At 43.6% G+C, this 16,208-nt stretch overlaps 1 protein-coding gene across 1 annotated transcript in view; it reads left to right on the plus strand.

The window, feature by feature from the left end:
- Positions 1-16,208, plus strand: part of TMEM132D (transmembrane protein 132D) — a 596,882-nt gene that overhangs the window by 426,705 nt on the left and 153,969 nt on the right. The gene's annotated exons all lie outside the window — the stretch shown is intronic.

Below are 16,208 nucleotides of genomic sequence, written 5' to 3' on the forward strand. Positions count from 1 at the left end.
GCTAATGAGCCCTCCTCTTCAGAGGTGATTTATAATGAGGTGGTGGCAGCTGAACCTCAGTGCTTTTAAAGATACAGAGTACAAAATAAGTCAGAGTGGTTTTGCTGTTGTTGGCTATCATGTGGTTATAACAGCCCCAATTGACGTTCAACCAGATGCGATCATTGGGCCAATATGCTTGTGATGTAACTGAGTTTGCAGGCACTCTGGAAAGCAATCTGTCCCAGCAGCACTTCCTGAGCTCCCACTGTGTGCCAGGCACTGGCCTTTGTGTTGGGGTTATAACAGAGTTCACGTCCCACTGAGGGGAGGGGCAGCTGGTAAATAAGCAAAAAATAATTGAGCAAAATGAATTCAGAATTGATCTCTGCTTGGCAGAAAATAAAACAGGATATAGGGAAGTGAGCCCTTCGAGACTGGGACATTGCTGCGGAGGTGACATTTGAACTGAGGCAGAATGCCAAAGATGGATCCAACATGGAAAGATAGGGCGAGAGCTGGGTTTCCAGATCAAAGGGAAGGCGGATGCCAAGGCCCCAAGCAGGTGCCAGCTTGGTGCACCTTGGAATGGAAAGGTCAAGTGGAGCAGAGGAATGGTGATTAGAGGGCATGAGGTCCAAGTGGGCAGGCACTGGATTATCTAGATCCTCACCAGCCATGATATGTGTAGGAGGATTTCTCATTTATTGTGTTTAAATCTCATCAGATTCATGATCTACTTCACTTTGGGGGCGACTGGGTGGCTCCATCGATGAAGCGTCTACCTTCGGATCAGGTCATGATCTCCAGGTCCTGAGATCTAGCCCCAAATCGGGATCCCTGCTCAGCGGGGAGTCTGCTTCTCCCTATCCCTCTTCTCTCCACTCATGCTCTCTCTCTCTCTCAAATGAATAAATAAAATATTTTTTTAAATAAAATAAAACATCACTCTGAAAACCAGAAGGAGAACAAAATTGGGGTGTGAACAATGAAGGTAGACAGACCATGTTGGGAGCTACCTTGACAGTCCAGGCAGAAAGGATTGGGGACTGGGTCTAGGGTGATGATGGTGGTATTGAAGACAAATGATTCCATTTGCCTCAGGATGTACTTTCTAACTGCGGCCTTGAGGACCTGCTTATAGACAAGACCAGGAATTTGTTTGAATGGGTGAGACCAAACATGAGTCTAGAGTAAACAGTACTGCCTGATAGAACTTTCTGCAATGACACAAATATTTTATCATCTGAACCTCCAATATGGCAGCCACAGCCACACATGGTTGCTGAGCCCGGAAGCCTTACCAAATCATCAAGTTGATTAACAGGTTTTAGGCGTTCTGTGTATTAGTCACTCCATTCTTATGATGAAGTAAGCTAGAGAAAAGAAAATGGTTTTAAGAAAATAAGGAAGAGAAAATGCATTTACAGTGCTATACTATATTCATTGAAAAAAAAATCCACATGAAAGTGGACCCACAGGGGCTAAACCTGTGTTGTTCAAGAGCCAGATATAATTTAGATTTGGCCGAGATGAGGCAGCACGGCTGTCTGATTGCTAATGGCTCTCAGATTAGACAGCAGGGCTCCAAAGCTTTGTCTTGGGGAATTGAGTGTATTTCCGAGATGGTGATCTATATATTCTCTACTTGCTCTGTGGGCCTCATCTCACGGCCTCCAAGGAGCTGCCTGGACTTGGTCAGTGGTAGGGAGTGGAAGAAGACTAGATGGAGGGTAAGAGAACGGTTGGGGCCTCATCTCTCAATGGCTGTGTTGCTCCGTCAGAAGCGCCAGCTCACATAGGTCAATGGAGCAGCAAGAGCTATGCTAGCTGTGGTGTTTTGTGTTGCAAGTGTAGGCTGCACTCGCCCGGGGTCAGGGGTGGGGGGTCAGGGAGTAGTTCTCCTGCTGCTCCCTAAGGGTGAAAGGGTCTGAATGCACCACTGTGTCTCACAGTGGATCTCCCACCCTGCGGTTCACGCACTGAAGCACATATTATTTTATTAAACTATTTGCTTTTATTTCTCATTATACTTCCTTTAAGACATTATATTGATTTTTTAAGCACGTGTGTTGGTAGGTGATATTCATTATGATTCTTATTTCAGGATCAAGTCAGCACTTCTTAATTTGTTGTATAAACTCTGTTATATTGAAAGGAGCATTAGCTCCAATGGGATTGCAAACAATGGGGTTGGCAAACGTTTCCTGCGAAGGCACAGAAGGTAAATAGTTCACTCCTGCGGGCTACACAACCTCTGTTGCAACAGTGCATCTGTGCCCTGCGTCGCCCCAAAGCCTCCCAAACACACCCCAAAGTTTGAGTGTGACTGTGTGCCACCAAAACTGTCCATGGATGTGGAAATTTGAATTTCATATCATTTACATGTATTGCTGGAAAGTATGCTTTTAAAAAATTTCTCAAACACTTATAAATAAAAAAGCTATGAAGGCTATCCCGAAACTAGAGCTTATAGTATGTAGTTTTGAAGCCGACCCTTCATCTACTAGAGACAGTCTTCCCCGCGTCTAAGGACCTCTCTAGAAGGGCCTTCTGTGGCCCAATGGTGATGTAAAGTTCGACCTCCTTAGAGGAATGGCACCCTAAATACAAAAACAATTTTGAAAAGCACCGTTATCGTGAGAAAAGTGTGTCCCCCGCGGTGAGTGGGGTTGCCACCCTGCAGCGCTGCACTCGGTGCAGGGTCCCCCCAAGACCCTGGCCAGCCTGAGCACGTAGAGCTAGCCTGCCGCGCCCCCAGATCAGGCGCCCCACACCCAGGCCTGATGCTCTGCCCTGTCCTTGTCACCTCCAGAGGCTGGCAAGCCCCTTGGGTGGGTTGACCCCTCAGGTTGAAGGAGTGCCTTCCACCTTGTCGGAGTCCTGGGGACTCTCCCACATTCCTGGGGGCTATTTTTCCTAAATCTGCTGAGCATCCCCAGCATCCTCCAATCAACTTTATCACCCTCTGAGGCGGTATCCCCTGGATGGTGGCAGGACTTGCCAGTGGTGCAGCTGCTATTAACCTTTCATTTAACCTCATTATCAAAGAGTCGAAGGTGGTTGCAGAAAGATAACTGGAGACTGATTTAAGAGCATGTTTCCAGTGAATTTCCAGGTTCCACATGATCTGAGCCAACACTTCCTTGCTTCTTAGATCATTTCCCACAGGCGGGCTCAGGCTGGTACCTCCAGAATCTTGGCCACCACCAGCAGGTGAACACACCTCTCGGCAGAGCCAGGTTGCACGCGAGATCCCTGTGTGCTCAGGCTGTAGGCCAGTTGCCTAGCCTGTGGCATCTCTTGTATCTGTGAAATGTGTTATCTTTCTCTGAAGAGAGGCCACCTAAACCCAAGCTCGTATTTTGGAAGGCCTCAGGATCGGTGTCAGTTTAAGATAGCACCAGCTCGACCTGGCTTCTGTGTTAGTATCAGTTAGAGGCAGGCATTCTGTAGCAGGTGGTTGGGATCACAGCCCATAAAATACACCCTCATCAGAAAGTATCCTATGTCAAGATCACATTCTCACAGCACATGCTGCATCTTCATTTCCTCTCTCTGTAGAACCTCTTTTTCTTTTAAGATTGATTGATTGATTGATTTGACAGAGAGAGATGGCATGCATGCCCACAAACATGGGTAGGGAAAGGGGAGGGGCAGAGGGAGAAGCAGACTCCCTGCTGAGCAGGGAGCCCAGCATGGGGCTTGATCCCAGGACCCCAGGATCATGACCTGAGCTAAAGGTAGATGCTACACCAACTGAGCCACCCAGGTGCCCCTCCACGATACCTCTTGATACCTAGCATGTCATATACTGATTTTGCCCAGCAGATTAAGACCAAAATAGGTGCATTGCTTATGCTATTCACCCATATGTGTGGCACCCTGACCAGTGTGTGACCCCAATAGAAGCTCACTATATATGCTGCAGTGAAGGATGAATTGGGTGGAGCTGATTTCATATCCTGCCTTCAGAGTTCGTGAGTGAGTAGACCTTGAGCAAGTCAAATGACCTCTCTGCACCTTACTCTTCTCACCTGTAGAATGGGTATCATCATCATATCTCTGCCCTGTCAGGGGGATGGAGACTTTAGTGAGAGGCAAAGTAAACCATTTAGCACAGGGCCTGGGGCTTCGTGGCTGTAATTTAACTATTGCTGCTGCTACTACTAACAACAAGAGAAAAGATAAAGAATATTAGCACAAAAAAATGAAGTAGTCTTTACTCTTTCTCCTATGTTCTTCTGAAAGTTTTCCAAGAAATTAAGGAAAAAGCAATGTCGTAGAGAAACAAATGAATGCCCTACAGAAGTAAAAAGACTCAATAAGCCTGCAACACTCTAAATAATAAGTAATAGTGGCTATGTCCTGTATGGCAGCCTTAGCTGGCCGGATGGACAGACACAGGATAACAATACTGAATGTGTTCAGACTTTCCAAATCCAGTCCAAACTGATTTATCTAGAAATCAGAACTTACTGGCTCACTTGGTAAGGTTAGATCCATTTGGCTGCATGTTAGAGAGTCCCCCAAATACAGGGACTTTAGCAATGATGGAAGTTCACCTTTCTTGCACATGAAATGAGTCCAGAGGCAGGGCTATATGATGAATATGGTGGCTTCCTTGCTCACACAAGTGTGTCATTCTACCAGGTGACTCTGTTCTCAAAGTCACCTCAGATTCCAGAATGGCTGATGAAGCTCCAGCCATCACGTCCACCCACCTTTAGGACATGAATGAAGCATCAGTTGCCTTTTTTGATATTTTGATGAGAGCTCAGGACTTTAAAGTATAGACATGATGTGATGGAATAGCACACAAAGAGAAACCCCAAACTGTCTAAAAGGAGCATTTGTTTCTTCCTCCTAAAACATGTTCATCTTAGAGAAGAAGCCATTTGGCATTCACCAGTGTGGGCTATGAAGCATACAGCAGTGAAAGCCCATCTCCATAAGAAACATGAAGCACCTCAGTACAAGTGTGCTGGCAAGAACATGTTGGTTGTAGTGAGAAAAAAATTATGTTAAAAACATTTGAAAATAGCACATTAGAATATGTATTTTCACCAAGCAGTGGTTTTCTCATGGGGGACTAAACTATTTTTCCAGTGTTCTGTAACTCAGAAGTTTTCAACCAAAACCATTATTTTCTTGACAGATGCTAAAGAAACTGGAGATTTCAGTGGATGCTGGAATATGGGCTGGTGTGTAGTTAAAGTAAAATATGGGTTAGGTAACAGCTCTATGAGCTCTTTAGTCCATTAATCTTTGCACGATGGGTAGTAAATACAGGGTTAGGACTCCCAATGTGGGCAAATTAGGGGAAAAAATCTGTCTTTTGAGTTTATATAAACCAATCTTCCAGTTGTGTGAGTAAATTACCCATTAAATTTAGCCCAAACGAAAATGATTGCTTTACCCTTGAACTTGATTTCTTTTTTGCTTTAAAGAGGAAGACAGGAATGCTAATGAAGATTCTTTTCCAGACCCTTCCTTTGGTGAAACAGAATGTCTTTTCCTCTCTCCTATCCCTCTTTCTCTGCCCTCTCTTCCTGCCATAGAGTTCTCTGGAGAAACAGAACCCATAGGGCATGGAGATATATATATATATATATATATATATATATATATATATATATATATATATATATTTATTTATTTATTTATTTATTTATTTATTTATTTATTTATACTATTATTTCTCATTTTCTCAGCCTTAAATGATATTATATGTAATGTGTATTTTATGTATAATAAATGTGAATGTCTATGAATATCATTATTGAGAAAATGAAGAACCCTGCCCCTGCATCCCTGCATCACTGCCTGAGCTGTGACATCCTGTCCCATCTCTCATTCCATCCTGCCCTCAGACTGGCATCTATACCTTCAGTTTGTGAATAGCAGGTGGTGGGACTCCTACGGATCTTATTGTTATTCATTAGTGGAGATGCCTTCAGAATTCCAGCAATGGGAGCCCCACTTCAATTTTTTTTTTAAGATTTATTTATGATAGACAGAGAGAGAGAGAGAGAGAGAGAGAGAGAGAGGCAGAGACACAGGAGGAGGGAGAAGCAGGCTCCATGCCGGGAGCTCGACGTGGGACTCGATCCTGGAACTTCAGGATCGCGCCCTAGGCCAAAGGCAGGCGCTAAACCGCTGAGCCACCCAGGGATCCCCGGAAGCCCCACTTCAAACGTGCTTGCCCAACATGCAAACTTCCCATGCCATACACTGGGGAGTCCAGAGGGCGGTTGAGACAGAGAAGATGGTCTGTCTGGAGACCCAGCTCTTTCACTCCAATTTGTTTGGTCTCTGCTATGGCTTGGTCTTGCCCTCTGCGTTCCCTGAAGCAAAGGGAGGCATTGTTCACATTGGTGGGAGAAAGGAGACATTTCTCCTCCAGCTATCACATAGAAGTCTTCCTGTCAGTCAGACTGTGCCGATGAGGCCATCCCCTGCCCTCAGCCTGGAAACTGTCACCAGGTACTGATTGGTCTAACAGGCTTCCTAAACTAATCACCACCAAGAGAATAGTATGATCATACCCAGCTAGGATGGGGATGCTGTCAGCATTCTCTGAGTTCACAAGCTGTAAATCAGCTTGGCAATTTGAATAAAACCAGATCTCTGATAGGCAGGAGAGAAGAAAGAATGGAAGCATGGTATTCCACGAGCTTGCCTAGAAAACCTGCAGTGGAAAGCTACAGGACAAATCTGATTGTGTAGGGTTTGGGATGAAGGAGATACCTGCCTTTCTGTTTTATTTACAAACAAATCTAAAACCTTCAACAATGACAAAAACGTCCTGTAGAAAAGGTGCATGATAAATAAAGATGAAACGACATGGAAAAAGAACATGCAGACTGTCCTTCAACTGGAAACCACTCATGTGTACACTGGGAAACAAACTCCCCCCATCTCCAGGGCATCACCAGGGGCACCGAAGCAAAAGCAGTGGTTCAGCTATAGCCCAGTGTCGATAGCCATGTTAAAATGCCTAGTTGGGGATTTTAAAAGTTGAAGATTGAGCTCCAGCCAAGATTTAAAGCTTCAAATTGTATTTCTTTCTAACCTGTGAAATCCCCCATCAAAAAGGATTTTAATGAACAAGTAACAGAGCAATCTGACAATCTTAAGCTTGAATCCAAACCATCTCTGATCACAATTCCCTAAAGAACTGTCACTCTTTTTTCTGATCAATTTAATTTTCTTTGGCTCACTGGCAGGGATTCTCTGGTTTGTTAATTCATATAATGCTATATATATATATTTTTTGGTCTATCTGTCTTCTCTGTTTGGAGTTGGTTCACAGAGCTTGGCGTTAATCCCCAAGGCCATAGCAAGTGGATCTGCATCCACTTCTCCACTGCTGAAATGACCATGTGTGTCAGATAATAGCATGAATAGATCAGAAAAGATGGGGAAAATTGGTATGTAAGCTTTTTAATTATAAAAACGTGAGAAAGGTTAGTGGTAATAAGAAGAAGGACCTTTTATGCCTTGTGAAAAGAAGTAGCTATACCACAAAACAGCAGAATGACAGCCCTGTCATGGAATTATCAAAATTACTACCTTAGTGATATGGTGGCTACAGTTCAAAGTGACTTTTACAGGACTTATTTTTCCTAAGCCTGTCAGCAGTAAACTGTGGGGAAGGAATTACTTAACCAGCTCTGTGTGTTCCATGCAGATCTGTTTTCCTGACAATTTTTCAATTGAAATGGAGGCTCTCAGTCCTTACGAATCCATAAAACAACATATGGAAGTGCAATGGAATGATTAAGGAAAGGATTTTGCTAAGCTGGTTACCAGAGCCTGAGAGTTCTTTCCATACATCTTGCATTTCCATTTTGAAAATGTGTGTGACTAGCTGGTTTATTCTTTTACTCCATGGAAGAACATTAGTGATTACATACCTCTTACTGTGTGTAACAGATCCATCTTTAATAAGTAGGAACAGGTTGAACTCATTTCTGACCTGGGGACAGGTGGCAAATTCAGCTTTCTAGTACAGGAATCCAGGTGTGGTGATGGAACCCAGGACCTAGAAAACCTATCTCTGATGTAATGAGATTCCCTGTGTGGTAATGAAGTTGGGAAACAATAATAAGCATACAGTTCAACTATCAGAATGGACTCAACCCTGGAAAATAAGCAGACTGTCTTCTTTAGTAACTACGTTAGTAGTTACTGCATTTTGCTACCTGACTCAGTCTCAGGCTCTTCTACACAACTTATTTAGACTTCACAGGATGCCACCCAGAGGGGCATTGTGGTCATTTTTCGGATGGGAAAATTTGAGATTTATGGAAAGAAAATAAGTCACTTAAGTTCACATGGCTAGAAAGAGACTGACTCTAGACTCATGCTTGCTGACATCCAGGATTTATGTGTGGAGCGATGCCAGTAAGAATGCACAAAGCCAGCATCTGCCCCCTGAGCATGTATGCATGATAGCAGACACCTGTGCCTGAGGAGGAGTGGAAGCTACAACATTAACCCCACACCTGAATGGATGGATGGGGAAGGTGTGCACGTACAATGGTCCTGGATAACTCTGACTCTGAGATGGAAGATGATAGAACACAATTGTCACATGACTGAGTGGTGGAAGTATGACATTCGAGATTTTTGAACTAGAGGAAAAAACAGACTCACAAGGAAAATCCACATTCCTGTCATCTATTCTCAGAGTAAATCTTGGCAAGTTTCTATCTTGGTACCTCCCTTGTCCTATCTATGAAATAATGCCACATGGGCCCCATCCATTTAATGGGATTCTTGACATTTTGTTAGGATGATCTGTGGTCATATGTTTTGAAACAACCTGTGAATTTTTCATGATATGATGGAAGTCCCCCACTCAACATCCCCACTAGGGATTTGCCTAGGATCCCACTGATATTTTCTGGGTAGAAGGAATAATATGGTACCATCTTAGGGAAACCCACACCATTATATATACATAAACACGATAGATAAAGATATGGATAAATATAGATATGGATGAGGATGATAGGAAGAGATAATGCAACTACCAACCAGATGGATGGATGGATGGATAATGCAGCTTAGACTAGATAGATAGATAGATAGATAGATAGATAGATAGATAGATACATACATACATACATAGATGGATGGATAGATGGATGGAATAGATACATGCATACATAGGTGGATAGATAGAAACATAGATAGATAATATCCTATGTTATCTATAGATACATAGAGAGGGAGAGATATGTGATGTTTAATATCCAGTGGGTGGCTTCTCTTCCCTCTTGTTACCCATTCAAGTCAAGTCAAGTCTTTGACACCTTTATCTCCCGTATCCTGATGTCCTTTTGATTTTGCCTCCTGTTTTTTAAACCTGTCCTTTTCTTCCTCTGTCCACTGCTGATACTGTAGCTCAAATTATCCTTTCTAGTCTAAATCATTACAGACATGCCATCCACTCCTGATCCTTCACTGCTCTGCTCTCTCCATGTCAGATAGTAATCTTTTAGAAACTCAGCCTTGATGTTGTCCCTATTTCCTGCATAAAACAGATTAACGATGTCCTACTGCTCTTAGAAGAGACAAATGGCACATGAGGCTGACTTTCCAGGGATCTAACCCTGGCCTACCTTCCCAGACTCTTCCAGGATTGTCTTCTACCCTAATTACACGAGAGCTGGGGAGTATAATTTCCCTGATTAGGAAGGAGTTGGTAAATCATCAACACCATGTCTCACTAAGGGTGTCTTTCTCAGGTTTGAATATCCCTCAGTTCTTCAACTACTGTTATTCTCTGGCCGTGCTGGGCATTCCAATCTAAACAGCCTTGGGTTGAGTAGGGTCCTTAGAGAGGTCAGTCTCTGCATCCCATTGCCCATCACTGTCACTTTGGATCTCAGACTTAATTTGTAGTCCCAGACCTAGAGATGGCATTCAGGTTGTGGGCTGACCAAGGGAAGAACTGAACTGTGTGCTAGCATCTCACTTTGGGACTGTTATCCCACTGCTGTCAGCCAGTCTGCTGAGACTCTCCTTGGTAGAAGCCACATCGCACTGTTGACCCCAATTACGTAGACCCCTTTGTCTTTTTCGCATGCTGGTTCTTGGCTACATCTCAACTGTGATTGTTCTCATACAGTGAAGGCTTAGAGCCAGGAAGCTGGATTTGGCATTTCTCTCTAAAACTTAATCTCGTTGGACACATTCCATCATCATTCCAGTCTGTTGAAATATTTTAGGATCCTGAATCTGTGATTGAGCATTTTGATTATAACTCTCAGCTTTATGTCATGTATAATATGATTAGCATGCTATCAACTTCCTCATTCAATCCATTAATTGAAATTCTGAACAGAACAGGGATGAAAACACCCTCTGTGGAATTCAAAGCTCCTGGGATGATACACACTTCATGTTGTCTTTCCTAATTCATGGGCTACTGTTTCTTGATCTCCTTTACTCTCTCCTCACCTACCCACCTGTTCCGCTCTGAGGAAGTCTTTAGAATTCCTTTCTGCCTACTCTGCATCCCTTGGTGATCTCATCCTTCCCTGTAACATTAAGTATTACCTATTCACTGATAATTCCAAAGTGCATGCCTCCAGCCTGAATACTTCTCAACCGCCTGGCTCCAGAATTCTTCTGGGTTGTCTAACATCACACTAGCATCCCTGATCTTTACCTCCAAACACATTGCTCCATTGTAGTCAAAGGCAGTTCCATCATTCCAGCTACTCAGACCCAAATTGAGGAATCCTTTACTCTTAGACCCTGTGTCCAATCTCCTGATCCTGAATAATAATTCTACCTTCACAGTATACTCAGAATCTGACCCTATCTCATACTAATGCCACAGTCCAAGATCTCACCTGAAGTGCCATCAATTTTCCTTGATGTTCTGTAAGTCTATGGGGACATGAATTTTTTTGTCTTTACTTCATGATCATTTTTCATAGCTAAACTATTTCTATATACATAGTAAGTGTTCAAAAATGTTTTCAGATGAATAAGTTAACAATAAATGATATATGCCCTCACATTCAGATTCAAGTCACTTCTCATTGTCCTTGATGACATGATGAGGTACATTGTATCAGCATCAGATCAGTATCCCAGAGAAACCTTGTCTACCATATTCTAAAAATTAATAAATTCTTTTTTTCCCCTAAACTGTATCTTTCCCTTATTTTATCACATCAATAAATGCACCCAGCTCCACCTGGTTCTCCAACCAACAAGTTAAGATTTCTCCATGATACTGGCTTACCTTAGCCTACAAGCCAACTGAGAACCACATCTCTTGGTTTTTCCTCCAAAGTATAGCCTTGCATTTGATCTTTTCTGCTATTCCCTAAGTTTAAGGTACGCTAATCTCTTGCCCTAAATAAATGGTCTCCCTTCCTTCCCTCTTGTCACTCACACCCCCACCTGATCCATTCTCCCCAGAGCTGCTAGGGAGCACTTTTTAAACATAAGGCACATAGTCTTCTTTCCTGCTTAAAACCATTTTGTGCAGTTTCATCTATGTGAAGAATAAAATTCAAAGTTCTTACCAAAACCCAAGGATCCTTTCATTGCCTGATCCCTCTCTACCTCTTCCATTTCATTTCCTAAAACTAACTTGCTTGCTGACAAGCTTCAGATACTCTATCCTCTGATGCTCCTGAAACTTACCCTTACCTCCAGGTGTCTGTTCTCACTACTCCTCTGCCTGGAAAGCTCTTCCACCAGCATATCTCCTGGCTGACTTACCCAATGGATTCTCTCTGTGTAAGCTTTCTAAATCAGCTTGTGAGTGGTGCCCCCTGACCCCCATTCATTCGGCCACGTGGCTTATTTGCTTCACTCTACTCTAAGTTACCTGAAATTATCCTATTTATTTTTATGTTTACTTGTGAGTGTTTATCCCCCACTGTATTGTAAACTTGAGGACAGGGGCTTGTCCACCTTGATTGATGCAGCGTCCACACACCTAGAATATTCGCTGGCACATAGTAGGGACTCAGAAGTATTTGTTGAATCCATAAATGATGCCACATAGAAGATCCAACAAGTTAATAACTGAGATTATTCAGGCATAACAAACCCTGCCTGAAGCTGTACTGTCTTCTGATTGTCAGTTTTTGTGAAGGTACATGATATTTTTAACAACCTATTCTGGACTCGTGTCTCTGTAGATGTTAGCTTTACTGGTCTGTAGTTTTCATGACCGACTTTCTGTCTTGTCCATTTTTATTCACTGAAAATTATTCTGGGACCTTTCCCTGTATACATAGCTCTTCGCAGGTTCAGTAAATGGTTCACAAACAGATTCCATCTGTGTGTCCCAGGTAATGGTGGCCAGGAGGCTGGAGGTCAACTAACAAGACTCAGACGTGGCTCTCAATGTGCTCACATGTGGATACAAGTCTTCTTAATGGCTCTCCCTTCCAGTCTGAGGACTCTCTTTGACAACATGAATGGGAGCACCAAGGGAAAGAGAGAGCTAGGTGCCTGGTAGCATTTTGTGAAGTGTTTCCATTGACTGGGTGTGCCTGGGATCCTTCTCTCATTTCCTCAGACCCATTGTCACTGTTCTTGTGCATATTCTACATTAAAGGACTCCAGGACCCTCTGGATTCCAGTAGGTTTGGCCAGAGAAATTCTCTATAAGTCCCAGCAGCAGCTCGGTGGGAGGGAGGTCAGAACGATTTCCCTCTTGGCTCCCCACCTGCACGGTCCCCCAAGGTGGGCTGGGCTTGTCGCTCTACCAAACATGACTGCCTGCAACACATTTGTTTCCTCCCCTCCAAGCCAAGGGGTGGTCGGTCACAGTCCGGCCACTGCAAGCTCCAGATTACAGACGCAGTTTCCATGGCTCCCCGGCATCCCCACCTTTCTAAATGAGCCTTTCTGAGATTGCCCTTCTGTTCTCAGCTGGGACATTGACTGGTCCCCCAGAAACCCTCCTCCAAGACCCATTTCTTGCCACATGCCTTCCTACTATTCTTCCCTGGCCAACCATAGATTCCTGTGGCTTTTCTTCCTCTGGCAGTCATTTGAGTCATGAAATTAGAGTTTCAGTTTTCCTACTTGCCCAGGCCTTATCTGGATTTTCTGTCCATAGTATTCTTTTGTGAGGTTTGTATTTTTTTGTTTTTTGTTTTTGTTTTTGTATTTTCTTGAAACTTTTAAGAATTTGGCTTTCTCCAGTGACCTTGCTTTGTTACATGACTCTTTCAACTTACTGTTGGAACTTACTGTTACTGGCCACTTCCAACTTAGCCATGGTGTCTTGTGGGAACCTTCTGAGGTTAAAGAGTGACTCCATTCTAGCTTTTATAGGTTACTTTCTTCCGGATTTTTTGAGATCTAGATTCATTTGGCTTTTTTCCCACGATTCCTCAGTTACATGATTTGACAGCCTGTTCACCCTCAACAAGTTTAAAATGCACTCTACTTCTTTTCCAATAAGAGCATTATGCACACATCTCAATGATTCAGTCTACAAGGCTCCTGCTCTCCTAATATTTGTGGGCTAAATAGGGAATGCCAGCAATTATGAAGACAGAGATTTAATTTCCTGGCCCTAGCTCTCCTCTAGCTGGTCTGGCTGGGGTTGGTTGTGACATGGGGACTGTAAGGTGGGTGGCCATCTACATAGGCCTAAAAGCAAGGAACCACCCTGTGGAATCCCAAGGACTCTGCTCACACTCCAGAGTATGTGTTGAGAGAAGAGATGGGCCAACTGAGACACATCCCAGAAGACCATAAAGATGAATCCTGGCATGAACGCTATTTAGATCATTTGATACCTAAGTAGTGATAAAGTAATTACTGAGCTGGTAATTAGATAGGTAATTGGACAGTTTCTCCCCTCTGCATTTAACAACAGAAAAAATATCATCAACAGCCATAAAAAGGACATTAAAAATCAACTCAACTTTCAAAACGAAGCAGAGGGAACGTATAATGCGAGACCTAAGAGGAATCCCTGTTTAAAGAAGATAATGATGATGCATTTCGCTATCAACAACCACATGACGTAACTACTCTTTGAGTGTGTTTGTTCGGGAGGTTACCCAAGTGACATGAGGAAAGGGAGCAAAAGTCCCCTTAATGGGTGGTGGGCTGAGGTTGGGAAGAACAGCCCACATACCCTGAAGACCCTGGAGATGGATGCTCCTTGGTTTTCCACAGCAAAAACAGCTCATCTGTAGCGACCTTTTCCTGGAAATTTTGACTAAACTCTACCATTGCCTACTTCTTTCCAGAGACTTAGCATCAAACATGACAAGTTCATCACTAGCTGCCTGGAGTCAGCCATTCACCCCTCACTCCTGATAGAGACCTCCGACTCAGGGCTTTCATTGATCAGACATTCCCTACCCCAGCATGGCAGACTCGAGCCCAGAAAGCTGATTCTCGACCGCCCTCTCTTTTCCAGAACTAGTTAATAAATCCATCTGCCATCTATGTGCTGTTTATCATGTTTTATCATTCACTGAGAATTAACCAGGAGGAATTCAGCTCCTCCTGAAAGATCCTTTCATTTTGCTACTATATTCAGTTTATGAATTCTAAACAAGGCAGCAGGCCATTGAAGGTTTTAAAGGGAAGTGATAGGCAGCAGGTCCTGCTTGTGTTCTGATATGTTGACCAAAGTGGCTTTTGTGGTGGAGAAATGGAAGGGAATTAACGAATTGCCTTTCATGGATGCTTTGCCAGTTATTTGTATAAAGTAAAAATTCAAATAATATTCCTTTTTCATAAAGAATCCTTTGTGGAATTTTACCCATTCATTTGTTTTTGCATCTGTTCCACAAAGATAGATAGATACTGACATGTATTTGTGCGTGTCTGTGTGTAGGTGCATATATGTGTACATATATATCGTGTGTATGTGAGCCTGGAATGTATCAGGTAAAGTGTAAGGTTTGGCCAATAAAACACAGATTCCCTGCCCCATGGAGGTAGCAGTAAAGATGTAGGAGACAGATAATGAGCAGGTGAATGAACAAGTGGGTAGGAATTGCAGAACATGGTGATGGAGAGTTAAAGGTTGGGAAAGAGGGATCCTTAGTCAGGAAGATCAGAGAAGATCTGTGTTAAGGAGCTGTTATTTAAACTAAGGCTCCTAGGACAAAGATGTGCTGGTCACACAAAAGGCAGGGACGTGAATGCTGCGGACTCAGGCCCTGAGGCCAGTCGGCTCAAAGGACTCCATGTGTGGCCAGTGTGGCCAGGATTTGAGCCAGAGAACACTGTCTCAGGATGAGTTGGTGTCTGGATTATTTTTTTAAGATTTTATTTACTTATTCATGAGGACACACAGAGAGAGGCAGAGACACAGGCAGAGGGAGAAGCAGGCTCCATGCAAGGAGCCCAATGCAGGACTCGATCCCTGGACTCCAAGATCACACCCTGAACCAGAGGCAGATGCTCAACCGCTGAGCCACCCAGGTGCCCCCAGTGTCTGCATTTTATTCCAAGGGCAATAGTTAGAATTTGGGGAGTGCCAATGAGGAAATGAAATATATGTATGTTTTGTGGTTTTTAAAATACTTTGCCACATGCAGACTGTATGGAGAAAGCATGGATGGGTGCAGCAAGACCACAGACCATTTTGCAGAGTGTAGTCAAGAAACGATGGGAATGGGGCGGAGAGGGAGAGGAGAGGCCTGAGCCCGGATGTCTGGGGCTGTGATCAGGAGGAAAAAGGGGCACCTGGGTGGCTCAGTGGTTGAGCTCAGGGTGTGACCCTGGAGTCCCAGGATCGAGTCCCACATCTGGCTCCCCGAAAAACCTGCCTTACCTCACCCTCTGCTAATGTTTCTGCCTCTCTCCGTGTGTGTGTCTCTCATGAATAAATAAACACAATCTTAAAAAAAAAAAAAAAGGAGGAAGAAGCCCTGAAGATGAGCCCAGTGCTCTCATGGGCACTGCGAGAGGGACAGGGCTCACTGGTGGTCTGTGTGGTTTCAGACAAGTGGGGACGTGGGGTGCTGTGTATGGAGAGAGCCAAGGAGATGGGAGGGTTTCAAGGCGAAAGCAAGAATGTAGATTTGGATTTGTAAGGTTTGAGATCGCTGGGAAACAGGAGCGTTAAGCTTTTAAAACTCATGGAAGTCATGTGTTCAGGGACAAGAGAAAATTCTCTAGGCTTCCTTAGTGACTAAGCACAGTGCTAAAGCCTAAGCTGTGCTGCTTCCAATGGTGTTACAGAAATAGGAGCAAAAATAAAAACA

The sequence above is a fragment of the Canis aureus genome, chromosome 27 (genome assembly GCF_053574225.1).
Source record: "Canis aureus isolate CA01 chromosome 27, VMU_Caureus_v.1.0, whole genome shotgun sequence".
Taxonomy (NCBI): Eukaryota; Metazoa; Chordata; class Mammalia; order Carnivora; family Canidae; genus Canis; species Canis aureus.